Source organism: Phyllostomus hastatus, unplaced genomic scaffold (assembly GCF_019186645.2).
Source record: "Phyllostomus hastatus isolate PE091 unplaced genomic scaffold, TTU_PhHast_1.1 phas_contig_113, whole genome shotgun sequence".
Taxonomy (NCBI): Eukaryota; Metazoa; Chordata; class Mammalia; order Chiroptera; family Phyllostomidae; genus Phyllostomus; species Phyllostomus hastatus.
The window spans coordinates 15,631,081-15,658,563 of record NW_025333530.1 but is presented as its reverse complement, the minus strand read 5'-3'; the positions used below and the strand labels follow the sequence as shown (position 1 = coordinate 15,658,563).

Sequence of the window (27,483 nt, the reverse complement as noted above, 5' to 3'; positions counted from 1 at the left end):
GGCCCTACAAGACACATCTACTACCTACAAGCTACACTACCAAGACAGGGAGCCATAGCAGCTCTACCTAATACAGAGAAACAAACATAGGGAGGCTGCCAAAATGAGGAGACAAACAAACATGGCCCAAATGAAAGAACAGGTCAGAACTCCAGAAAAAGAACTAAACAAAATGGAGATAAGCAATCTATTAGATGCAGAGCTTAAAACACTGTTTATAAAGATGCTCAAGGAACCTAGTGAGGATATCAACAGCATAAAAAAGATCCAGTCAGAAACGAAGGATACACTAATTGAAATAAAGAACAATTTACAGGGAACAAACAGTAGAGTGGATGAAACAGAGAATCAAAACAATAATTTGGAACATAAGGAATCAGAAAACAACCAATCAGAACAACACGAAGAAAAAACAATTTAAAAAATGAGGATAGTGTAAGCAGCCTCTGGTAAAACTTCAAGAAATCCAACCTTCACATCACAGGGGTGCCAGAAGGAGAAGAGAAAGAGCAAGAATTTGGAAATATATTTGAAAAAATAATGAAAGAAAACTTTCCTAATTTGGTGAAGATAATAAACATGGAAGTACAGGAAGCACAGAGAGTCCCAAACAAGATGGAGGCAAAGAGGCCCACCCCAAGACACATCATAATTAAAAGGCCAAAGGTTAAAGAGAGAATCTTAAAAGCAGCAAGAGAAAAGAAGTTAATTACCAGATGATTGCCAGATGAGAGCGGGGAGGGGAAGAGTGGGTGAAGAGGTGAGAAGTACAAATAAGTAGTTACAGAATAGCCACGGGGATGTAAAGTACAGTATAGGAAATAGAGTAGCCAAAGAACTTACATGTGTGACCCATGGACATGAACAATGGTGGGGGGATTGCCTGAGGTAATAGGGGGCGCTTCCTGAGGGAAGGGTGGAGGGCAGCCAATGGGGGAAAATCAGGACAACTGTAATAGCATACTCAATAAAAATAATTTAAAATAAATTTTTAAAAGAAATAAAATATTTTTAAAAAACCTCTAGCCACAAAATGCTAATTTCTCTAAACAAAGGAAAATAATACACAGATTTGTTTTAGCCTCCTGCTCAGATCATAGTCTTTTATGGTTACTGTTGCTGCTGTGGTTTTTATTGTCCCACTGTGCATTTTTTCCTATTTTAAAGCTTGGAGAATATACCCACCTGCCCTTCAAAATGCTAGGTCCCACCACTGCTAACATCTCCTCTTCAAAACTCTTATTTGTCCAGTTCTTAATCTACCTTAGTTTTAATCTACCTTCCTGCAACACTTAATACCAGTGACTACTTCCTCCACCCTTCATTCTTAGACATTACCCTCCCCCGTAGTCTTTCTGTTTTAGTCACGGCCCTTCTCCCTACCACATGATGATTTTTAAATGTTTCTTCAGTCTGAATCTCTCTTACAAAGTTCAGGTTTCAAATACTTCCTGAACATGGACAGCTCTTAGATATCTCACTGGCGCTTCAAACTCAACGTGTCCTAAATCAAACTCAGCAAACTTGTTGTGCCTGCATTGTGTGCAGTTATTCAGCCAGCTTTGCACACCAAGAAAGGCCTTCATGGAGTTGGAAGGATCTTCTAAGACAGTATTTCCATTAGTTTGGTACCATGGCCTCCCTTTTTGAATTATCTGAGGTGTTACTCAGCTGAAGCCACACTGAGTGACACACTGAGTTAAAGCCACAACCTTTAACTCAGCTGGCAGCCCTGCTGTGGGCAAGCAGAGGTTACCTATGGCCAAAATTCTTGTGACAAATGAATTACTACAAAATATTCTTAAGATAGAAACATAATGGGTGAGAGTACCATGTGACCACAATGCAAAGAAGTTCTGGGATGGCCCCCTTTGGGAAACCAAGGTGTTTCCCAATGCTGAGAGGTTATAGATCACTCCCCTTGAGGTGATCGTGGAAACAGTGGCTCAGTTTTGATTCAAGCAGCATCTCTACTGACTAGATGATGTTTCTTTCTCCTCCAAGACTGGTTTTCGGATCAAAGCTAGTTCAAACACACAGTTGCCAAAGTAGGGGGTCATCATTTATTTGGAGGTGGAAAAGGAAGACTAGAGAGTGTTGTTGGGAAGAACTGACATCAACTGACTTTAAGCAGGAAGTTCAGGTTGTTTAGTAGTGTGTGTCCCAGGGATTGAGAAGAATGTAAACCAGATATTGAGAAAACTAAAGGCCTGGGGATGCCATCCTTGCAGAACTCTGTAATGGAAGATGCAGTGGGCCCTAAGGGGCCTGCTGGAGCAACAGTTGGTTTCTACTCTTTCTATAGGACCATTTTTTTCCTGCTAGGTGAGAGATGCTACCTGGGACTAGAAGGGGTTTTTAGATGTTGTGGTACTTGTGGATTAAGAGATTGAATAAAACCATGAATGAATATCTAATTTGGCAAGTTTGTTTTGTAGTATTGTGTGTACTATAACCTTTCTTCTCACTTCCTCATCAAGCATTTAGTAAAATCTATATTACCACCAAGGTTTTAGAGTTGGATTCTGTTTCCTTTTGAATTTAACTTTGCTTTTCAATTATGCAAGTCATTTATAGGGTCCCAAAGTCAAAACTATATAAAAATGTCCATTCATAGATTTCATTTCATCCTGTCCCCTCCACCCTGTTTCTCCCAGTACCACACAAGGGTCCACTGCTTTGTCGTTCCAGAAGTACTCTGAAATTGATTCAGTATTTTCAATAGTGGCTGAAGAACATTTGCAATATTTAGAGTGTTTAAATTTTGTATATATACATATGTAAGTCTAGGTGAAACATATTTAATTGGTTTTAGCCATTTTTTTTACTTAAGGACTAAAAAAAAGCAACTTACAATTTTAATCATTGATTTAAAAGATCGTTGAAGGCAAGTTCATGATAACAAGACTAATGTGGTTAGTAAAGGTAGAGGTGAACAAGCCAGAATTTTGACCAAGAATCCAGAAGCATTTTTTGTACCATGTGCACATAGTTGAGCTTATTACTAGACCTGACCTCAATTGTGCTGATCATGATGGAAATCACCGAAACAATAAAAAGATTTTAAACAATATTTCTGGATCTGGCTCATGTTCCCTGTGACCCTATTGCTCCAAGACAGCCCTGGTGGCTCAGTAGCAGCGGCTCACAGTGTTACACAAGATGAAGAAAGGTTCATCTTCAGTGAATGGTTCAATAATTGAAGATGAAGATGATGAAGCAGAGGTGGAAGAAGATGAATACACAGATTTGTCAGACAATAAAGAGGAAAAAGATATCTCTGGTAAACCTGAAGCTTCATCAGGTGCAGATATACAACTATCCTTTTTGTGAAAGGAGAAGGTTTAACAGCAAATAACTATGAAATTTTTGGTAGGCTTTACAAACAAGGGTACAGAAGATTTTTTTGTTGAATCCTTAGATGCCTCATTCTGTTATCCTCAGGACTACCAGCTTTATATCAAGAATTTCATAGCTCTTCCTCTGAACACTATAGTACCACCCCAGAGACAAGCAACTTCATTCCTGTAGAGCCTTTGGTCTAGTCATCAATCTAACTGCAAAGATTTGAACAGCTATGTATTTCAAGATTCTGTCTTCAATCAAATGGTTACAATTATTGAAAGAAAGAATGGGTTAGTTGGAGAAACTATCTTTGTGTATCCTTGTATATTCCTTGCTGGTCTTGAGCACTTGGTTGTTGTTGACCTTCATCAAATCCTGGAATGTAGAAAGCGCAAGAGACCCATACAGAAAGTAGAGATGGGTACATCAAGTCAGAATGATGTTGACATGAGTTGGAGTCCTCAGGACACTTTGAATTAGATCAGTAAGCTTCAATAAGAAGATTACTAAGGAAATGAGCAAACAAGAGATCGGTGGGATCTGATGAGTAAATGTCTTTACTTAACCTGCCCTGAAGTTTTTCAGCCTTGAAGGGAATTAGTGCAGAGAAGCCATATCACCATAGAAAGTAACTACTATTAATACTTATGTGTGGACTAAGCAATCAGTCTGTGGTGATAATATTACTGAAAGGGCACTGCATTCACTTTTCTAAAGTAACAAATCTGTGGGGTGGGGGGGTAAGTTGGCCTTTCCACTATTTTATATTTATCTATACACACACACCACCAACAGCTATCATTTTCACTTTATAAATGAGAAGTTCAAGTCAGGTAACAGACCAAGGCCTCTAAGTGTTGGTGCTAACTCTTGCACACTTTCTTTCTCAGGGGAATTGGCAGAGGAGCCCAAGTCCTCATATCCTTACCTCCTAGAACCTGCAGGTTTCTGACACACAGGTAAATTTGCCAAAGAACCTATACTCAGACCAGAAGATAAAAACACTTGTGAGAATTTAATGAATTCCCCTCCATGTGGCTTCAAGCTACCAGCACACAAGCCCTACCAACACTCTTAATCTTCTCCTCAGCTCTTCTGCTGAAGAATCTGGCCTTCACAATGACAGGCTGCTTTGGAAACTTTCCCTTCCCCAGGACTTTGTAGTAGCCCTAGAAGAGAGAAAAGGGTTATAGCACATCATGGCAGGTACCAACTCCCTAATGGGTATGAGGAAAAATGACAGATAACCCATTCCATCAGGTAGCTGGGGAGAACATGTTTCTGATCTGGACACTAACCGGGGTCACTGACAGCCCTCGTCAGTGAGTCAAGACCAGCAAATTCTGAGAACTGCAGCACACCAGGACAACAGCTGTCAGGATGTGACTTTAGTCTCGGGTACAGATTTGTGTTTTTTAAACCATTAAAACTTATGTGTGTGCATGTGAGCTGCTGGTCTTACCAGAGTCATTGTTAAACTACCTAAACCATGCCTTTAGAATACTGAATATAAAACTATTGTCTCTTTCTTGACATTTTCTGGTAATTTCTCCCAAAAGTCAATACTTGCCCAATATGATTATAGATGTCCTGCTTTGCACTAGTCTAAAGAAAACAATTTGCTTCTTCCTTAGAATTCTAATTGATGGCACAAATTAAAATTTTGTTGTTATTGTTACCATTTTGCAACTAGTGTTCTAAAAGCACAAGCAGGAGAAGCTGCTTTTTAGCAATAGAATTGTTTTGATATTTTGCTGCTTTTTATTATCAAATATATCTTCAGAACACTTCCCAAATGAGTTCAAGGGATTTGGGGATCTCTAGTAACAAAACTGTACAACATGAAAATTCTGCTGATTTTGATATATAAAATCAACCCCACCCTCTTTTTTATCAAGAAGACAATGACATATTTGTGGAAACTGAGTTGTTTTATTCATTGTTGTTCTATTTCTTACCCAAGGGATAGCTTTGGAATGATTTTAGACCTACTTAGTTGTTGTTGTTTCTTTTAAGAGATATTATGTCTCTCCTTAATAGAAGCATTTTGCCTAAGAAAAATTGCCTTGGCTACAGACTAAGCCAAAGTTCATATTATAGGCACAGACATATATTCCAACTAATTCTAATCTATAAAAAAAAATTAGTTGGGTAGTTTTAAAATAGTTAACCAATGTTTTCTATCTAATCTTCTGGGCATTTTAGTTGTTGATAGAACCGTTTTTTAAGTTAACCTGAAGAATTCCAAAATTTTAAGCACTCAATATCTAGAACCAAAATTAAATTTGGCTTCATAAAATCCCTTTAGAGAGTTAGTCTTGCCCTAGGTAGTAAATTAAGTATGACATTATTGTCATAATTAAGAGTATATTGTATACTCTTTATTGTATAAAGAGTAAAGTGTAATAGTATGAACAAACAAGAGGCTTTTTCCTTTTGTCTTTAAGTCATATTCTTCCACACATATTTTGTAAGGAAATGGTAGATGAAATTTTAGTGGCTGTTTAACTACTGATATCTTTATTATAATGAACTGACCACTCTTCATTATAATTCTACCTGCACTCATGCCCACATAAAAACAACAAAACAAAACACACAAAAATATCTTTCAAAATTGGTTAAGTATCTAAACTTATCTGAGCCAAAGTCAATGACAATAAAATAAAAGTTATTCTATAGTTATTAATCGCATTGCAAGTAGGGGTAAAGGTGTCAAATTATCTATGTTGGCATTGCTGAACTAGTAACTGTCTATACCTGTAACATAAAGTGTGTGAATTTTAAATTGGGCTGCATAATCAGTAGTTTATTTTGAAAAACTTCTATGAGCTCTAAGAAACTGCATGGTGTTTTTTTTTTTGTTTAATGTAATAAAGAGACCCCTCCACCTTCCCAAGGAATATATTCCCAGATACCTTTTTGAATGTCCAAGTTTGTGAAACTACTAGAACATAATGCAGTGAAGTATAATTGTAAAATTTAAATGACCTCTATAAAGTTTAATTGACTGCCTCACAATGGCAAAGCCACACTGAATTACCAGTGCCAGCCCTTCTGAGTCCTAAGTAATTGGACTTAACATGCTAGCCTTTCCACTTCTGAGGTTCAAGTTAGTGCCTCAGAAATTATTTGTCATGCTTTATTTTTTTTAGCATAGATTGAGAACACTTGAGAACTCAGATGCCAGGGGTCTTCTCTATTTTCAGTGTTTAGCAGAAACTAACTCTTTAATAAATGGAATTCAATTCCACACATGGTTTGTTCAAGCACACTTAATAAGTAGCCTATTTTTTAAATGTGAGTATTTGGATGAAGCTTTTGTTTGTTTTGATGTATTCATTTGCTACATCAACTATATTTTGAAATTTACCTTTTGAACTACTTGCTTTCTGAATCTCAAAAATGAACTAAGAATCTTGTGTATCAATTCAGATGTGTGAGAATATGTGTTTATAAAGCATGGATCTTACAAAAAAAATATTTCTGTGTCTACCCAAAGAAGAAACATCTTGGAAAAACATATTCGATCTCACAACTGCTCTTGGCCACATGATGGAAATACTGGCTAACTGCTGTTAAAACAACTAGATTTAGCCCTGACTGGTGTGGCTCAGTGGGTTGAGCATCATCCCATAAACAGAAAGGTCACCAGTTTTATTCCAGGTCAGGGCACATGCCTAGGCTGTGGGCCAGGTCCCCAGTTGGGGGCATGAGAGAGACAACCAATCCATGTTACTCTCACACATCAGTGTATCTCATTCTCTTTCTCTCCCTCCCTTCCCCTCTCTCTAAAAATAAGTAATAAAATAAAATCATTAAAACATCCAGATTTAATTTAGACAAGATACTGAAAGAACTTGAAGACTTAGGAAAACAATGGAATATTTCAAAGAATAAACCATAGAAAACAAAATTATGTTCTTTTTTAATTTTGTTTTTTTCAGTTAGTGTTGCCATTCAATATTATATTACTTTTGGGTATATAGCACAGTGGTTAGACATTTATATACCACAAAGTAATCCCCCTGATAAGTCTAGTACCCACTGGGCACCATACATGGTTATTACAATATTATTGCCTATATTCCTTATGCTGTACTTTACATCCCCATGACTATTTTGTAACTACCAATTTGTGATTCTTAATCTTTTTTTACCCAGCCCTCAACCCCCCTCCCTCCTGGCAACCATCAGTTTATTCTCTGTATTGTTTTTATTTATTTTGTTTTTTAGATTTCACAAGTAAGTGAAATCATATGGTATTTGTCTTTCTCTGTCTGATTTATTTCACTTAGCATAATACATTCTAGGTCCATCCATGCTGTTGCAAAATATAAGATTTCATTCTGTTTTATGGCTGGGTAATATTCCATGAGATATATGTACCATGTGTTCTTTATACAATCATCTGCTTACTGATGGACATTAAGGTTGCTTCCATATCTTGGCTATTGTAAATAGTACTGCAATGGAAATAGAGTTTCATATATATTTTCACATTAGTGTTTTGGATTTCTTTGGATAAATATCCAGAAGTGGGTTTGCTAGGTTATAAAGTAGTTCCATTTTTAATTTTTTGAAGAATCTTCATACTGTTGCACCAGTTTGCAATCCCACCAACAGTGCATGAGGGTCCCCATTTCTACACATCCTTGACAACACTTACTATTTGTTGATTTATTGATAATAGCCATTCTGACAGGTGTGAAGGGATATCTCATCGTGGCTTACATTTGCATTTCTTTGATATTAGTGATGTTAAGCATCTTTCCATATGTCTATTGGCCATCTGTATGTCCTCCTTGGAGAAGCATGTATTCAGATCCTCTGCCCATTTTTCACTTGGGTTGTTTGGTTTTTTGGTGTTAAGTTGTGTGAGTTCTTTATATATTTTGGATATTAACCGCTTATCAGAAAATTCATTGGCAAAAATTAGTAGGTTTTCTTATTTTTACTTTTTTCCTTTTTAAAAAGATCCTCACCTGAGGATATGTTTAATGATGCTAATGAGAGAGGAAGCGGAAAAGAGAGAGAAACAGTGATGTGAGAAACATTGATTGGCTGCCTCCCATATGTGTCCCAACTGGGGATTGAACCTGCAACACAGGTATGTGCGCTGACCAAGTTTTGAACTGCAATATTTTGGTGCACAGGTTGATGTTCCAACCAGCTGAGCCACCCAGTCAGTGCTAGTAGGTTGCCTTTTTGTTTTGTTGATGATTTCCTTTGCTGTGCTGAAACTTTTTCGATTGTAGTCCCATTTGTTTACTTTTTCTTTAGTTTCTCTTGCCCAAAGAGATATATCAAAAAAAATTATTACTAACAGCGATGTCTAAAAGCTTACTGCCAATGTTTTCTTCCAGAAGTTTTATGGTTTCACATCTTATATTTAAGTCTTTATTTTTAGTTTATTTCTGTATATGCTATAAGGTAGTCTAGTTTCATTTTTGCATGTGTCTGTTCAGTTTGCCCAGCACCATTTATTGAAAAGACTGTCTTTACCCCATTGTATAGTCTTGCCCCCTTTGTCATAAATTAATTGATCTCAAAGGTGTGGGTTTACTTTGTTTTTTTTCTGTTCTGTTCCATTGGTCTAGGTGTCTGTTTTTATGCCACTATGATGTTGTTTTGATTATTATAGACTTGTAGTATAGTTTGATATCAGGTAGCATGATACTTTCACCTTATTCCTGTTCTTGAAAGTCATTTTGCTATTCAGGTTCTTTTGTGGTTCCACATAAATTTTTGGATAATTTGCTTTAGTTTTGTGGAAAATGCCATTGTTATTTTGATAAAGATGACATTGAATCTTTATATTTCTTTAGGCAGTATGGACATTTTAATCATATTAATTCTTCCTATGAGTATGAACTCATAGTTCATGAGTATGGTCTATGCTTTGATTTACTTGTTTCTCTTTTGCTTTCTTTCTTCAATGTCATAATTTTCTGAATACAGGCTTTTTAATTCCTTGGTTTAAATTTATTCCTAGGTATTTTATTTTTTGTATGCAATTGTAAATGATTATTTTTTTCCTAATAGTTCATTATTGGTGTATAAAAATGCAACTACTTTCTGAATATTTATTTTGTATCCTATTACTTTCTGAATGTATTTACCAGTTCTAGTATGTTTTTTGTTTTGTTTTGTCTTTTTGGGGTGTGTGTGCGTGTGTGTGTGTGTGTGTGTAATTTTTAAAGTTTTATCTATATGGTATCATATCATCTGCAGATAATGACAGTTTCTTTCTTTCTAATTTGAATGCCTTTTATTTCTTTTTCTTGTCTAATTACTGTGGCTAGGACTTCCAATATTGTGTTGAATAAGAGTGTTGAAAATAAATATCTTTGTCTTGTTTTTGATCTTAAGAAAAGCATTTTTTTTATTTTCCCTGTTCACTATGACTTTAGCTATGGGTTTCTCATATTTGTTGAGGTATGTTCTCTCTATTTCCAATTTGTTGAGTGTTTTTATCATAAATGATGCTGGCTTTTGTCAAATGCTTTTTCTTTATTTTTTAATATATTTTATTGATTATGCTATTATAGTTGTCCCATTTTTTCCCCTTTATTTTTCTCTGCCCTGCACCATTCCTCCCTCCAGCATCCCTCCCCCTTTGTTCACATCCATGGGTTGTACATATAGGTTCTTCAGCTTCTCCATTTCCCATACTATTCTTAACTTCCTCCTGTCTATTTTGTACCTACCATTTAAGTTTCTTGTTCCCTGTATTTTCCCCCATTCTCCCTCTCCCCCTCCCTGCTGATAACCCTCCATACCCCCTCCATTTCTGTGATTCTGTTCCTGTTCTAGTTGTTTCCTTAGTTTGTTTTTTGGTTTGGGTTGTTTTGTTTGTTTTTTTTTAGGTTCAGTTGTTGATAGTTGGGAGTTTGTTGTTATTTTAGTATTCATAGTTTTGGTCACCTTCTTTTTCTTAGATAAGAACCTTTAACATTTCATATAGTAAGGGCTTAGTGATGATGAACTCCTTTAACTTGACCTTATCTGGGAAGTACTTATCTGCCTTTTATTCTAAATGAAGGTGTTGCTGGATGGAGTAATCTTGGATGTAGGTCCTTGCCTTTCATGACTTGGAATACTTCTTTCCAGCCCCTTCTTGTCTATAAGGTTTCTTTTGAGAAATCAGCTGATAGTTTTCTGGGAACTCCTTTGTAAGTAACTGTCTCCTTTCCTCTTGCTGCTTTTAAGATTCTCTCCTTATCTTTAATCCTGGCTAATGTAATTATGATGTGCCTTGGTGTGATCCTACTTGGGTTCAGTTTATTTGGGACTCTCTGGGCTTCCTGGACTTCCTGAAAGTCTATTTCCTTTGCCAGATCAGGGAAGATCTCCATTATTTTTGCAAGTAAGTTTCCAGTTTCTTGCTCTACCTCTTCTCCTTCTGGCACCCCTATGATTCAGATGTTGGAACGTTTAAAGTTGTCCCAGAGGCTCCCAAGCCTCTCCTCATTTTTTGGAATTATTCTTTCTTCATTTTGTCCTTGAATGTTTACTTCTTCCTTCTGCTCTAAATTGTTGATTTGAGTCTTGGTTTCCTTCCCTTCACTGTTGGGCCTCTGTACATTTTCCTTTATTTCATTTTTCATAGCCTTCACTTCTTCCTCTATTTTGTGACCATACTCAGCCAGTTCTGCGAGCATCCTGATTACCAGTGTTCTGAACTGCATCAAAGTGTATCTACCTGATAGGTTGGCTATCTCTTCGTCACTTAGTTGTATTTTTTCTGGAGCTTTGATCTATTCTTTCATTTGGGCCATATTTTTTCCCCTCAGTGCAGCTGTTATGTTGTAAGGATGGAGCCTTAGGTGTTCACCCATGTTGCTGTGTTGTGGTGCTGTATGTAGGGGAGGTGTCAGAAATAGAACAGTGCCACTTGCTGACCTCTCAGCAGCTTTCAATCACTTCCTCCACTACCCACAAAGAAAATTGGGCCCTTCTGGTGCTGATTCCCAGGTGGGTGGGTTTATGTATGTTCTAGGACACTGTGGGTCTCTCCAACGAACTTTCCTGTTAGGCTGGGAGTCTTTCCTGCTTCCCCAAGCTCCACAGGTTTTTACCACCAGAGGTTTCGAGGCTTTATTTCTCCACGCTGGAACCCAGGGTTGCGCAGTCTGTCTCACTCACCAGTTGTTCTCCCTTGTTTATCCACATGTAAATATGGGACTGCCAGGTCTGCCAGCTGCTGCCTTGCCTGCCCAGGTTCTCCAGCCACTGCCTTGCTGCGCATCCTCTCTGCCCCAGCTGCCTGTCTCTGTCCCTCTGACTGGTCTGAATGAATGTTTCTCCTTTAACTCCTTGGTTGTTAGATTTCCATATAGTTCAATTTTCTGGCAGTTCTGGTTAATTTTTATTTTTAAATTTGTCGTTGTCCTTCTTTTGGTTGTGCGAGGAGGGAAAGTGTATCTACCTACACCTTCATCTTGGTCAGAAATCCTGTCAAATGTTTTTCTCCCTCTAATGATATGATTTCCCTTTAAAATGTATGATTTTATCATTCATTTTGTTTATGTAATGTATGATGTTAATTGACTTGTAGATCTTGGACCAATCTTGCATCCCAGGAATAAATCCCATTTGATCACGGTATTTGATCTTTTTAATGTATTACTGATTTTGGCTAACAAGTATATTGTTGAGGATTTTTGCACCTATGTTCATCAGGAATATTGTCTTGTAATTTTCTTTTTGTATAATGTCTTTTTCTTTTGTTATCAGGGTAATGCTGGACTTATAAAATGAGCTTGGGAGCCTTCTCTTGTCTTGAAATTTTTGGAATAGTTTGGGAGGGATAGGCATTAATTATTTGTAGAATGTTTACTAAAATTCACCTGTGAAGCCATCTGGTTCAGGACTTTTGTTTGCTGGAAGTTTTTTGATTACTAATTTGATTTTGTTATTGATCTGTTTATATGTTCTGTGTTTTCTTGAGTCAGTGATGGGAGAGTATGTGTTTTTAAAATTTATCCATTACACCCAGATTGTCCAATTGTTAGCACATAATTGTTTATAATATTTCTTTATATTCCTTTGTAATCTTGTAGTGTCACTGTCAACTTTTCCTCTTTTATTTCTGATTTTATTTATTTGGGCTCTGTCTCTTTTTCTTCTTGAGTCTGGTTAAAAGTTCATCCATCTTTTCATATTTTCAACGAACAAGCTCTTGGTTTCATTAATCTTTTATATTCTTTGTAAAAATTAATTTATTTATGTTTAGAGAGAGGGGAAAGGAAGGTGAAAGAGAGGGAGAGAAACATCAATGTGTGGTTTCCTCTTGCATGCCCCCACTGGGGACCTGGCCCACAACCCAGGCATGTGCCCAGACAGGGAATTGAACCAGCAACCCTTTGGTTTGTAGGCCGGAACTCATCCACTGAGCTATACCAGCCACAGCTATATTGTTTTTTTAGACTCAATTTTATATACTTCTGCTCTGATCTGTATTATTTCCTTCCTTCTACCCACTTTGAGCTTTGTTCTTCTTTTTCAGGTTCCTTTTGATGTAAGGTTAGAGTTTTTATTTGAGATTTTTCTTGTTTCTTGAGGTATGGTTGTATTGCTATGAATTTTCCTCTCAGAAGTGCTTTAGCTATGTCCCATCAATTTTGGATTGTTGTGTTTTCATTTTAATTTTCTTAAGGTATGTCCTGATTTCCTTCTTCATCTCATTGTTAACTTATTCATTGTTTAGTAACATGTTATTTAGCCTCCACATGTTTGTGTGCTTTTCAGTTGTCTTCTTTTAATTGATATCTAGTTTCATTACATTGTGGTTAGAGAAGATGCTTGATATGATTTCAGTCTTCTTAAATTTATTGAGACTTGCTCTGTGCCCTAACATGTGGTCTATCCTAAAAATGTTCCATGTGTACTTGAAAAGAATGTATATTCTGTTGCTTTGCAATGAAATGCTCTAAAAACACCAATTAAATCTATGGACCCTCACTTCTGTGGCTTAGTGAATTGAGTGCTGGTCTAGGAACCAAAGGTTGCTGGTTTAATTCCCAGTCAGGGCACCTGCCTGAGTTGCAGGCCAGGTCCCCAGCCCCAGTAGGGGGTGTGCGAGAGGCAACTACACTTTGATGTGTCTCTCCCTTTCTCCCTCCCTTCCCCTCTCTCTAAAAATAAATAAATAAAACCTTTTAATAAATATTTATATTCATCTGGCGTAAAGTGTCACTTGAGGCTGCTGTTTACTTGTTGATGTTCTGTCTGGAAGATTTATCTATTGATGTATTACTGCTGATGTCTCCCTTTATGTCTGTCAATATTTGCTTTTTATATTTAGGTACTCCTACATTGGATGTATGAATTTTTACAACAGTTATATTCTCTGGTTGGATCTATCTCACCATCATTATGAAATGTCCTTCTTTGTCTTTTATTATAGGCCTTGTTTTAAAGTTTATTTTGTCTGAGATTAGCTTGCTACTCCAGCTTTTTTTTTTTATTCTCATGAAGACATGCTTATTCAAGTTAGAGAGAGGGTAGGGAAGGGAGAGAGAGAGAAAGGAAAACAGTGATGTGAAAGAAACACATTGATTGACTGCCTCGCATATGTGCCTCAACCAGGGATCAAACTTACAGCCAAGGTATGTTCCCTGATCAGGAATGGAATCTGCACCCTTTCAGTGTTTGGGATGACACTCCAATCAACTGAACCACCCGGCCAGGACTAGTTTCCCTTTCTGGTAGTTCATTATTGGTGTGCAAAAATGCAACTGATTTCTGGATATTTATTTTGTAACCTGCTACTTTACTGAATTCATTTATTAGTTCTAGTAATTTTTTGTTGGAATCTTTAGGGTTCTCTATAAACAGCATCATGTCATGTGCAAATAATGACATTTTTACTTCTTTCCAATTTAGATAACTTGTCCTTCTTCTCCTTGTCTGATTGCTATGGCAAGGACTTCTAGTACTATGTTGAATAATAGTGGTGAAAGCAAACATCCCTGTCTTGTTCCTGATCTTAAGGGAAGTGCTTAATAGTTTCTGCCCATTGAGTTTGATGTTGCCTATGGATTTGTCTTGTATGGCCTTTATTGCATTGAGATTTGTTTGCTCTATTCCCACTTTGCTGAGAGTTTTTATCATAAACGGATGCTGGATTTTATCAAATGCCTTTCCTGCATCTATTATATTATCATGTGGTTTTTATTCTTCATTTTGTTTATTTGGCATATCACATTTATTAATTTGTGGATATTGTACCAACCTTGACTCCATGGAATAAATCCCACTAGGTCATGGTGTGTGATAATTTTGATGTGTTCCTGTATTTAGTTTGCTAATGTTTTGTTGAGGATTTTAGCATCGATGTTCGTCAGGGATATTGGCCTATAATCTCCTTTCATTGTGGTGTCTTTATTTGGCCTACGAATTAATACAATGTTAGCCTCATTAAATCAGCTTGAGAGTCTTCCCTCCTCTTGAATTTTTTGAAATAGTTTGAGAAGGATAGGTGTTCTTCTTTGAATGTTTAGTGAAATTCACCTGTGAAGCCATCTGGTCCAGAACTTGTTTGTTAAGAGTTTTTTTTTTTTATTACTGCTTCAATTTCATTAGTTGTAATCTGTCTAATCAGATTCTCTGATTCTTCTTGATTCAGCTTTTGAAGATTGTATGTATCTAGGAATTTATCCATTTCTTTCTGTTTATTTAATTTGCTGGCATATAGTTGTTCATATTTTCTTACCACCGTTTGTATTTCTTTGGTGTCAGTTGTTATTTCTCCTCTTTCATTTCTGATTTTTATTTATTTGGGTATTCCCTTTTTTTCATGATGAGTCTGGTTGAAGGTTTGTCAATTTTGTCTATCTTTTTGAAGATAGACAAGATAGCTCTTAGTTTCATTGATTTTTTGTGGTGTTTTGTTTAGATTCTTAATTCATTTATCTCTGCTCTGGTATTTATTATTTCCTTCCATCTACTCTGTTTGGGTTTTGCTTGTTGTTCTTTTTCAAGAAACTTAAATGTAAATTTAGATTGTTTATTTGAGTTTTTGTTATTTTTAAAAAATATATATATTTTATTGATTATGCTATTACAGCTGTCTCATTCTCCCCTTAATTCCCCTCCACCCTACACACCCTCTCCCACCCACATTCCCCCCCCTTGAGTTCATGTCCATGTGTCATAAGTTCTTTAGCTTCTACATTTCCCATACTATTCTTACCCTCCCCCTGTGTATTTTCTACCTACCATCTATGCTACTTATTCTCTGTACTTTTTCCCCCTCTCTCCTCCTCCCACTCCCCTGTTGCTAATCCTCCATGTGATCTCCATTTCTGTGGTTCTGTTCCTCTTCTAGTTGTTTGCTTAGTTTGTTTTTGTTTTAGGTGTGCTTGTTAGTAATTATGTTTGCTCTCATTTTACTGTACATGTTTTTTATCTTCTTTTTCTTAGATAAGTCCCATTAACATTTCATATAATAAGGGCTTGGTGATGCTGAACTCCTTGAACTTGACCTTATCTGAGAAGCACTTTATCTGCCCCTCCATTCTAAATGAAAGCTTTGCTGGATAGAGCAACCTTGGAAAGGTCCTTGCCTTTCATGACTTGGAATACTTCTTTCCAGCACTTTCTTGCCTGCAAGGTCTCTTTTGAGAAATCAGTTGACAGTCTGATGGAAACTCCTTTGTAGATTACTGTCTCCTTTCCTCTTGCTGCTTCTAGGATTCTCTCTTTCATTTTAATCTTGGGTAATGTAATTATGATGTGCCTTGGTGTGTTCCTCCTTGGATCCAACTTCTTTTGGACTCTCTGAGCTTCCTGGACTTCCTGGAAGTCTATTTCCTTTGCCAGACTGGGGGAAGTTCTTCTTTATTATTTGTTCAAGTAACTTTTCCACTTGTTACTCTTCCTCTTCCCCTTCTGGTACCCCTATAATTTGGATGTTGGAACATTTAAAGATGTCCTGGAGGTTCCTAAGCCTCTCCTCATTTTTTTGAATTCTTATTTCTTCATTCTTTTCTGTTTGGTTGTTTCTTTCTTCCTTCTGGTCAACAACGTTGATTTGAGTCCCAGTTTTCTTCCCATCACTATTGGTTCCCTGTGCCTTTTCCTTCATTTCACTTAGCATAGCCTTCATTTGTTCATCTAATTTGTGACCAAATTCAAGCAATTCTGTGAGCATCCTGATTACCAGTGCTTTGAACTGTGCATCTGATAGGTTGGCTATCTTTTAGTCACTTAGTTGTATTTGTCATGGAGCTTTGATCTGTTCTTCTGTTTAGGCCACTACAGTTTAGGCCACTGTTTTTGGTCTTGTCGCACCTGTTACATATGAGGGATGGAGCCTTAGGTGTTCACCAGGGCAGGGCAACCCAAGAGGCTGGGTTGTGATGCGGCATGTGGGGGCAGGGTCTGAGAGGGAACAATGACGCCTGCTCCGCTCTCTGTTGTATTTCAGTCCCTTCTGTAGCTCCCCCCAAGCACACTAGGCTTTTCTGGTGCTAATTTCCTGTGTGGATGGGTTTGTGCATTTTCTAAGACCCCATGGGTCTCTCCAACAAACTCTCCTGTGGCACTTGGAGTCTCTCCTGGCACCTCAACCCCCCACGGGTGTTTTCTATCAGTGCCCCAAGGCTCTATTTCCCAGCGCTGGGGCCCTGGGTTGCACAGTCTGTTTTCACCTCGTTTATCTGCACATAAATGTGGGAGCGCCCAGTCAGCCAGTGCCTTGCATGCAGTGCCTCACCTCAAAATCGCCATCTTGCTGGATCTGCCCGTTGCTACCCCTGCACCCGGGGTCTGCCAGCCACCACTTTCACACCCAGGGTCCGCCCGCTTCGGTCTTGCACTCCAGGTGCCACCACTCTTTGTGCTGCTACCCCTCTCTGTCCAGCTGCCCCACTATGCCCTTTCTACTGGTCTGGATAAATGTGTCTATTTTAACTCCTTGGTTGTCTGACTTCCATACAGTTCAATTTTCTGTCAGTTCTTGCTGTTATTTTATTTCTAAATTGTTGTTGTCCTTATTTTCATTGTGCGAGGAGGCACAGTGTGTCTACCTATGCCTCCATCTTGGCTGGAAGTCCAGTTTTTTGTTAATTTCCCTCTTAGGACTGCTTTCACTGTTGCCATAATTTGGAGTTTTTGTGTTCTCATTTTCATTTATTTCAAGGTGTCTTTTGATTTCTTCCTTGATCTCACTATTAATCCATTCACTCTTTATTAGCATTATTTAGCCTCCATGCCTTTCTGTGTTTTTCAGTTTTCTTCTTGTAAATGATTTCTAGTTGTATACAATTATGGTCAGAGTAGATGCTTGATATGATTTCAGTGTTTTTAAATTTATTAAGACTTGCTTTTTGTCCTAACATGTGATCTATTCTAGAATGTATATTCTGCTGCTTTGGGTTGAATGCTGTGAAGATATCTATTAAATCCATCTGATCTAATGTGTCATTTAAGGCCACCATTTCCATGTTGACTTTCTGTCTGAAAGATTTATGTATTGATGTCAATGAGGTGCTAAAATCCCCTACTATGACTATATTACCTCAATCCATCCCTTTATGACCATCAAGATTAGTTTACATATTTAGGTACTCCTGCATTGGGTACATAAATTTTTACAATGGTTATGTTCTCTTGTTGGATTGATCCCTGTATCATTATGAAATGTCCATCTTTGTCTTTTATTATAGCCTTTGTTTTGAAGTCTATTTTGTCAGATATAAGTATTGCTACCCCAGCTTTTTTCCCCTTTCCATTTGTGTAAAATGTCTTTCTCCATCCTTTTATTTTAGTTCATGTATATCTTTCATTGTGAGGTGGATTTCTTAGAGACAGCACTCATATGCACCTTTTTTTCTTATCCATTCAGCTGTTTATGTCTTTTGATTGGAGCATTTAAGCCATTTATTGTACATTGAAAGTGATTAATGATAAGTGCATATTTAATGCCATTTTATTCTTTTAAGAATTTATTTATTTATTTTTAGAGAGGCAAGGGAGGGAGAAAGAGAGAGAGAGAGAAATATCAATGTGCGCTTGCTGGGGGTCATGGCCTGCAACCCAAGCATGTACCCTGACTGGGAATCGAACCTGCGACACTTTGGTTCGCAGCCCTTGCTCAATCCACTGAGGTACTCCAGCCAGGGCTGCCATTTTATTTTTTTAACAATGTTCCTCTGTGGGTTTTTTTAGATTTTATTTATTTATTTTTAGAGAGAGGGGAAGGGAGGGAGAGGTGCAGAGAAACATCAATGTGTGTGTACCTCTTGCACGTCCCCAACTGGGGACCTGGCCTGCAACCCAGGCATGTGCCCTGACTGAAAAATCAAACTGGCAACCCTTTGGTTCTCAGGGTGGCACTCAGTCAACTGAGCCACACCAGCCGGGGCATTCTTCAGTTTTAGTTTCACCTTCTTCTTCTACTTCTACTATTTCTCCTTCTTTAGTCAGGCCCTTTAACATTTCTTGTAATGCTGGTTTGGTGGTTACCAACTCCTTTAGCTTTTTCTTGTGTGGGAAGCTCTTTACTTCTCCAATTTAGAATGATAACCTTTCTGGGCCCTTGCTTTTCATCACTTTGAATATTTCGTGCCAATCCCTTCTGGCCTGAAATGTTTCTGTTGAGATCAGCTGACAGCTCTCCTGTAAGTAACTGTTTTTTCTTGCAGCTTTAACCTTTGCTCTTTTAATTATGATGTGTTTTGGTGTGGACCTCTTTGGGTCCATTTTGTTTGGGACTCTTTCCTTCTTGGACTTATATGCCTTTTTCCTTCACCAGGTTTGAAAAGTTTTCACCATTATTTCTTCAGATGGTTTCTTGATCTCTTGCTCCTTCTCTTCTCCTTCTGCTATACTTATGATGTAAATGTTGTTATGATTCATGTTGTCAAGGTCCTTTAGACTATCCTCATTTTCAAAAAATTCTTTTTTTTTTTTTTTTGCTTCTCTGATTAGGTGTTTCTTTCTACTTTGTTTTCCAAATCGCTGATTTTATCCTCTGCTTCACCTAACCTACTGTTTATTCCTTCCAGTGTATTCTTCATTCCAGATATTGTATTCTTCATTTCTGACTGGTCCTCTTTTATGGTTTCTATGTCCTTTTTCATGCTGTTGAGCATCCTTATAACCATTACTTTGAACTCTGTATCTGATAAATGGCTTTCCTCCATTTCATTTAGCTCTTTTTCTGGATATTTCTCCTATTCTTTCATTTTGGACCTGTTACTTTGTCTTTCCCCTTTAGCTGTTTCTTTGTGTTTGTTTCTATGTATTAGATAGATCTGCTATGACTCCCAGTCATGTGGAATGTCTTTATGCTGTAGGTTTCCTGTGAGGAATAGTGGTGTGGTCTCTTTGATCACCTGAGCTGGCTGCTCCAGGAATATTCCTTGTGTGATGTAGGCCTTCCTGTTGTAATCTAATCTTGATTGCTATTGGCCCATTTATGTGTGTGATCAACCCTCATGTTCACTGACTATGAGCCTTCACCATGACTATGGCATGTAAGCTGCTGTGCTGGTGCTGACCACATGGAATGAAATTTGCCTCAGCAAGGTTTAGTGCCTGCTGATATCTCCCATGGGATATGCTGCTTGTGAAGCTTATTGGATTTGGCTCTGATGTTGCCTGAAGCTGGCCACTGGGTGTGTTGGTTCTGGGCCTCTTGGGAGGGATCTGGTGCAGGCCAATGTCAAATTCTACCTTTGAGTGGCTCTGAGTGACCTGTTTAGAGCTAGAAGTGATCCTCAGTTTATGGATGCCTCCGCTGGCCTGCTTGCATATGGGAAATATCCAGCTGTACACCAAGGCCAACTTTTACCAGCACCAGCCCAGGGACAGATCTCCTTCTGCCTTCCAGCTATCTGTTAGGCTCAGTCACTGAAAGAGCCTCTGGCTTTACTCGAGTGGCATGAGGTAAATGCACAATGAGTCACCAGGAAGGGGCAAGTGGTGTTCACCAGATTGATTCAGATTCAAACTCAATGCCAATGCTAGGTCTGAGGCCATCGGCAAATGTCCCCTGGTATACCATTGGGTGGCAGTCTAGCTGCCACCCAATGGGTGTTCATACTCCTTTGTGTTGGGGCATAGTCTCAGGGAGTCATCAGGGTGAGGCCAACAGTGTTTATCTGGCCCAAACAGACCAAGATTTGGTCATGTGTAGGGAGGGTATACAAGGGGAAAATGGCCTGTGTTATAAAGCCACAGAGCTCAGTCTGTCTCAGATTCTTCTGGGAAGAGATGGAACTCAGCAGCGTGGGGCTGCTTGGAGTTGGGAGGATGGGGCTAGTGGATCTCCTGTGAGGGGAGGTGCTGTTCAAGCTTCTGGGAATGTGGAGGTCCACTCAGTCTGTCCCAGATTTTGCCTTGACCTTGGCGGGGCAGATCCACTAGGAGTTGGGTGTGTGGGGCCTCTAAAGCCAGAGCTTGCAGCTTGGGTCTGCCAGAAGCTTGGGGGATAGTTCTAGTGGATCTCCTGTGAGGGGGAAACACCAGTCAGGTTGATGGTAAGGTGAGGGGAATGGTCCCCAGCCTAAAGCTGCACAAGTCAGTCACCGATACTCCCTGAGTCTACCCAGACCTCTACACCTCAGTCCAGGCAGCTGAGTCCTCAGCAGGGTATTAGTTGTGCAGGGTGGGGTGAGAGGGAATCCAGAGGGTGGGTCTGTTGCTTTCCCCTCAGGCTGATGCCACTTAGAGGGGAGTGCTCCACTCAAGAAAGATGGTGTCTGTGGTATGGGGGAAAGATTCAGCACAGGTATCCTGGTGGCTGTCCCTTCAACTCCCTCCTCACAGATACAATCCCTAGACCAGGGGTGTCAAACTCATTTTCATGAGGGGCCATATCAGGCTCATGGTTGCCTTCAAAAGGCCAAATGCAATTTCAACTCCTTAACAGTTAAGGAGTAGTTACATTTATACAGTCCTAAAATTATTTTGGCCCTTTGAAGGCAACCATGAGGCTGATGTGGCCCTGGTGAAAATGAGTTTGACACCTCTCCCTAGACTCTCCTCACATGACCAGTCTGCTCTGCCCTTCCTCTACTTCAGCCTGGGGTAAGTGGCTGCAAACAAAATTTTCTATGTTGGTGCTTTAAGGGGGTGCTTGTGTCTCTAGTGGACTCTCTTCTTTCCCTGGTGGACAGAAACCCTGCTGCTTTTCACAGCCAGATGCTATGTGGGCACCTCTGGTGCTCTGGTGCTCTGGGCTGGGGAGACTGGCTTGGGGTTTAGACCCCATGCTTCTCAGGGGGAACCCCCCACTGCTGAGATATCCCTCCAGAACCTCAGCTGCTTCCCACTCTTCCTACCAGTCTCAATGTGTCTTCTTCTGTAAATCTCTGGTTATAAGATTGTTCTTTAGCTAGTCTTCAGCTGATTATTCAGGATGATTTTACTATAATTTAGTTGTATTTCTAGTTTAGTCCCAGGAGAAGATGATCATAACTTCCACCTACTCAGCCACTATCTTGTATCCTCCCTTACAACCAATATTTTGACCTCTCTATTTGGTAGATTGCTTGCCTCCATTTCATTTAGTTCTTTTTTTATAGCTTTCACCTGTACTTTCATTTGGGATATGTTTCTTTGTCCCCTTATTTTGGCTGCATCTCTGTGTTTGTTTCTACATATCAGGTAGATCTGCTAGGTCTCCTGGTCTTTGCAGGGTAGTCTTGTGTAGTAGGTACCCACTGGGGCCCAATGGCTCTGTCTTCCTGATCACCTAAGCTGGATGCTCCCAGAGTATCCCTTGTGTGGGTTATGTGTGCCCTCCTGTTATAGGTAAGCCTTGATTGCTGTTAGCATGTCAGTGGGTAGGGTTGACCCTCAGCCTGACTGGCTGTGAAGATTGGCCATGACCACAGTGTACAACTTGCTGTGCTGGGGCTGGGTCCGTATAGTGGTATTCACCCCAAAAGGACTCTGGTGCCTGCTGAGACAGCCCTTTTCCTATGCCATTTGTGGAGCTAATCAGGTAATGCTCTCAAGTAGTTTGCAGCCAGCTACAGGGTGTTGGTTCTGGGGTCTCTTGGGTTGTGCTCGTGTGCAGGCCCAGGCCAGTTTCTCTGTGTGACTGACCCAGGCCCACCTGGTAACAGCTACAAAGCCATCATTGGTTGATAGTGGTTTCTGCTGTACCTGGAGGTGCATTGGAGAGGCCATGACTCAGAGGGACTGCTCAACAAAAGGCACAGGGGACCCCCAAGGCCAACCACTGCTGTCTGCCATCTGCCTATAAGGCACAGCTGCTGAAAGAGCCTCTAGGTATGCAAATTGGGTGGGTCAGGGTCTCAGGTTGTCACCAGGGTGGAGTGAGTGGTGTTCCCCAGGTTGAAGTAGATTCAGATTTGGTGCCTATACCACATCTGGAGCCTTTTATCAAGAGACACAGGGCACACCAAGGTCAGCCACTGCCTACCTGTGGCCTGTGGACTTTTGAGAGCTTTTAAGAAAGGCTGCAGTGTAACCTGAGGTCAGTTGCCTGCTGCTGAAATACCTTCCAGGGGTGCTTTGCAAGTTGAGTGGGCTGGCCTCTCAGGGACTTGTCAGGGAGAGGAGAATGGTGTTCACCAGGTTAATGTAGATGCACATTAGTTACTTGCTTGTGCCTGCAGGCCTCATGGAGGGAGGGCTCAACACAGAGACTAAGGCAGTCCCTCCAGCCCTTGCCCCATAGCCACACAATTCAGCCTCTCCTAGTTGGGTGCCCCTTGAGCCACTGTCCCTTCACAGGAGCTTAGGGCTAATGTTTGTGAGCAAGTGAATCTATGCATGGGCCCTTCAAGAGAACACTTAGGTATCCAGCAGCTCTCCATCTCACCCAGATGGATGGAATCCCTGCTGATTGTCACAGCCAGATGCTGTGGGGGCTCCTCTTCCTGGCCCTGGTCTTCTGGACTAGGGAGCCCTGTATGGGGCTGGGACCCCTCTCTGCTCAGGGGGTACCTCTGCTACTGAGATATCCCTCCCAATTCTCAACTGCCACACATGGATGTGGGACCAACACATTTTTCATCTCTGCCCTTCCTACTAGTCTCTGTGGCTTCTTCTTTATAACCTTAGTTATAGGATTTCTGCTCAGCTAGTCTTCAAGTAGTTATCCATGCTTATTGTTATATAACTTAGTTGTAATTTTGATGTCATGGGAGGAGGTGAATACAGCATGTACCTACTCTTCTATCTTGATTGGAAGCTCTCAAAATTACTCCTGTATTACCCACAGATATTTCAGACAGACTGCTGATTATCAATAATATTGGCAAAAATTTAACAAAAATTTTAAATTTGACTATTTTAGTTAGTTTGTTTTACAATCGGTGAGCCAATGTTGATACCTTATCATTAACTGACGTCCATAGTTTACATTAGGTTTCACTCTGTGTGTTACACATCCAATGGGTTTTGACAAATGTAGAATGCCACATATCTACATATCATACAGAATATTTTCACTACCCTAAAAATCTTCTGTGCTCCACCTATTCAGCACTTTCCTTCTTTCAATCCCATCCTCAAGCCCCAGATCCTGGATGTCATTGGTCTTTTTACTATACCCATAGTTTTGCCTTTTTCATAATGTCATATCATTAGAATCACACAGTATGTAGCATTTTCAAATTAGCTATTTTCACTTAGCAATATGTAGTCAGGGTTCCTCCATGTCTTTTTGTGACTTGATAGCACACTTCTTTGGATCTCTGAATAATATTTTATTGTACTGATGTACCTACCAGTTTGTTTATCCATTCACTTATTGGATATCTTGGTTGCTTCCAAGTTTAGGTAATTATGAATAAAGCTGCTGTAAGCATCAATGTACAAGTTTTTGTGTGGACATATGTTTTTAACTCATTTGGGTAAATACCAAGAAGGACAACTACTTGATTATATGATAAGGGTATGTTTAGTTTTCTAAGAAACTGCCAAACTGTCTTCCAAAGTGGCTGTATCATTTTGCATTCCCACCAGTAATGAATGAGAGTTCCTGTTGTTCCACATCCTTGATAGCATTTGCTGTTGTCAGTGTTTTGAATTTTAGCCATTCTAATAGGTGTATAGTAGCATCTCATTGTTGTTTTAATTTGCAACTTCCCAGTGACTAATGATGCTGTCATCTTTTCATTTGGGTATTTGCCAACTGTTTATCTTCTTTGGTGAGGGGTCTATTAAGGTCTTTGGCCTACTATTTAATTGGATTGTTTATTTTCTTATTGTTGGGTTTTAAATCTTCTTTGTTTATTGTATTTTGGATTCCAGTTCTTTATCAGTTATGTGTTTTACAAATATTTTCTTCCAGTCTATGTCTTGTCTCTTCAGTCTTTTAATGGTGTCTTTCACAGGAGTTTTTAATTTTAATGAACTTAAATTTAACAATTTTTTTCTTTCATGTATTATGCCAAAAAGTCATTTTCAAACTCAAGATCACTTATATTTTCTCCTATGTTATCTAGAAGTTTTATAGTTTTGCATTTTACATTTAGATATATGAGTTCATTTTTGTAAACCACGTCAGGTCCATGTCTAGAATAATTCTTTTGCATGTTACTGTCCAATACTTGTTTCATTTTCAAAAGGATTAAATAATTTCTTTTAAATACTTTCTAAACTAAAGAAGCTGCATTCTAATAAATTATAAGGGAACTGAACTTGACAGTATAGTCTGTTAACAAGGTTCTGGGGAAACAAGCACTTTCACACATTTGCTAGTAGGAATGCAAAATGTTATAACCCTAGAAAAGAGGAGTTTGCAATATCTATAATGTCTACATATACATTACTACAAAGTTGCAGTAATCAAGACAGTGTGGTACTGGCATAATGACAGACTTCACATACTCACATGTGTGAGAGTTCATTTCTAGTCTATTCACTAGTCTATGAGTACATATATGCAACAGAATTGAAAGCAGAGTATCAAAGTGGTATTTGCTTACCTGTGTTCATGTTACAGGACAGGAGCCTGGCCCTGAGCATGTCTGCCTAGGGCCAGCTGGTAGTGTGTGGGTTCGTGACTTCGTGTAGGAAATATTTCACAGCAAGAGTCCAAGTGACTGTGCAGATACATTTATTAAAGCTGGGGACAGTGAAACAAGGAAGGGCTTAGCATAGAAGCAACAGTAGAGCCTAGGCAGGGCTGTTTTTAGCTTACTGGGAAGTCAGAGTAAAAGGAGACCTTGGAGACAAGGTCTCCAAGGGATAAGGCTGGGTAGAGATGTGGGGGCCCACTGCTCCCCTGGCTGCAAGTCTTACAGAGCCCCTTAGAGTTTAGGAGAGAGGTAAAAAGTTCATGCCTGGGATGGGGCATGGGTGTGCTCTAGAGTGAGCCTATACTGAGTCTTTGTCCTGAGAGCTTTTTATCTTTTTTCTGCAGGTAAGAATCTTAGGGGAGAGTTTCAGCAGAAAATTCATCATCTTTCTAGGTGCATTTTTAATATGCTGATGCATCAAAATGAGAGCATAGAGGAGTTTGGGAATATTCTTTGATCTGCTATACTGTTTTCTGTCTTGGATATGTTGGGCTTTTAATGAGTTTTTTGTTATTTCTTCCCCTGACTTCATCTGCCCTTGGGTTTAGCTGACACAAATGACATTAACTGGGTCTCTATTCTCTATTTTCCCAGACTAGGGAGATTTAAGCGATTTATCTCTGGTTAGGGAGGAGAGGTATCAACTATTTTCTCAAGTGTCCTTGGTTACTGGGGATAAGGTCTTATGATTCACCAGCTAATTGTAAGTTGCTCAAATTGTTTGGCCTTGTTAAATTTTCTTATCTCAGTTCCCTATTCCACTTGCCCAGGAATTTTCATAGCTTCTTACTATCCTGTCTCATTCACAGCAGCATTACTATTTACAATGCCAAGAAGTAGAAAAAATCCAAGTGTTCATTGGCACATAAATGAATAAAGAAAATGTGTTATATCCATGCAATGGAATATTATTGTGCCATAAAAAGAAACAAAATTCTGATACAGGCTATAACATGGATAAAAGTTGAAAACATTATGCTAAGTGAAAGAAGCCAATCACAATAAAATTAATACTGTATGATTTCAATAGGTGAGTGATCTAAAGTAATCAAGTTCATAGACGCAGAAAGTAGAATGGTCATTACTGGGACAAAGGGGCAAGGGAAAGGAAGAGTTTTTGTTTAATAGGTATAGCTCTTTGGTTTTACCAGATAAAAAAGATTCTGGAGATCTGTTTCTCAACAATGTAGATGTACTTAACACTACTGAACTGTGCACTTAAAATGGTTAAGATGGCAAATTTTATGTGTTTTCTACCACAATTTAAAAAACACAACAAAACAACCTAAATATGCTTTTGTTACAGAACACAGTGGGGGCCAAAGGGAGGGCCAAGGGCAATATACTATTACTAAAAGGAACCCCCAGGTTCGTTATGTCCGCCGCCTTATAGGAAAGACATCTCTCAATGACAGAGATTCGTGAAAAGGAAAGGAAATGTTTATTTAATGCTATACAGACTTAAAGTAGCGACCTAATGTCTTCATCAAAACCCCAAAGTCCCTTAAAGCACCCACAAACACACACAGTCCTTCCGTCCCTCTTTGCCCAGTCTGGGGTACTGTATCTCAGGAAAAGATATAGAAGTCCATGGCTCAGGCAGCCCCCAGTTCTTCCCAGTAATCTGCCTCGGCTGGTAGGCCTCCCTTGGTTCCTGGCACCATCAGCTGTGTCACCAAGATCTCTGCTAAAGCCAGATGGTGGTTCCCCCTGCTAACGCTGAGGGGGTCCCCACTCTGGCAAAGCCACGTGGTTCTCTCTCCAATGGCTGCCGGTCGGGGGAGGTTGCCACTCTGCCAAAGCCAAGTGACGATTCTCTCACAGGGCCATGGGAGTCCCCACGCTGGCACAGCCGCGTGGTTCTCCTGGCACAATGGCTGCAGGAGTCCCCACTCTGCTAAAGATGGAGTGGTTCTCTCCCTCTGCATTGGCTGTGGTCCTCTCTGCAGTGCCACAGCCAAGTGGTCCTCTCTGCACAATGGCTGTGGGAGTCCGCACTCTGCCAAAACCGTGTGATTCTCCCTCCAATGGCTGCCACATCTGGGTTTAAATCCCCGAGCCAAGAGTCCTCTGCAGCCCCATTTCTGACTCCTCCCACAATTGGCTACACTTGACAGCACTCTCA

The 27,483-nt window shown here is 39.5% G+C and overlaps 1 non-coding gene and 1 pseudogene across 1 annotated transcript; one reads left to right on the top strand and one right to left on the bottom strand.

Annotated features, from left to right (window-relative positions):
- Window positions 1-3,089: 3,089 nt before the first annotated feature.
- On the top strand, window positions 3,090-3,896 carry LOC123819976 (annotated as a pseudogene).
- A 722-nt stretch (window positions 3,897-4,618) lies between these two features.
- LOC123820113 lies at window positions 4,619-4,744 on the bottom strand. The gene has a single exon (XR_006785891.1). It is a non-coding gene; the product is annotated as a small nucleolar RNA SNORA3/SNORA45 family (small nucleolar RNA).
- Between the last annotated feature and the right edge of the window lie 22,739 nt (window positions 4,745-27,483).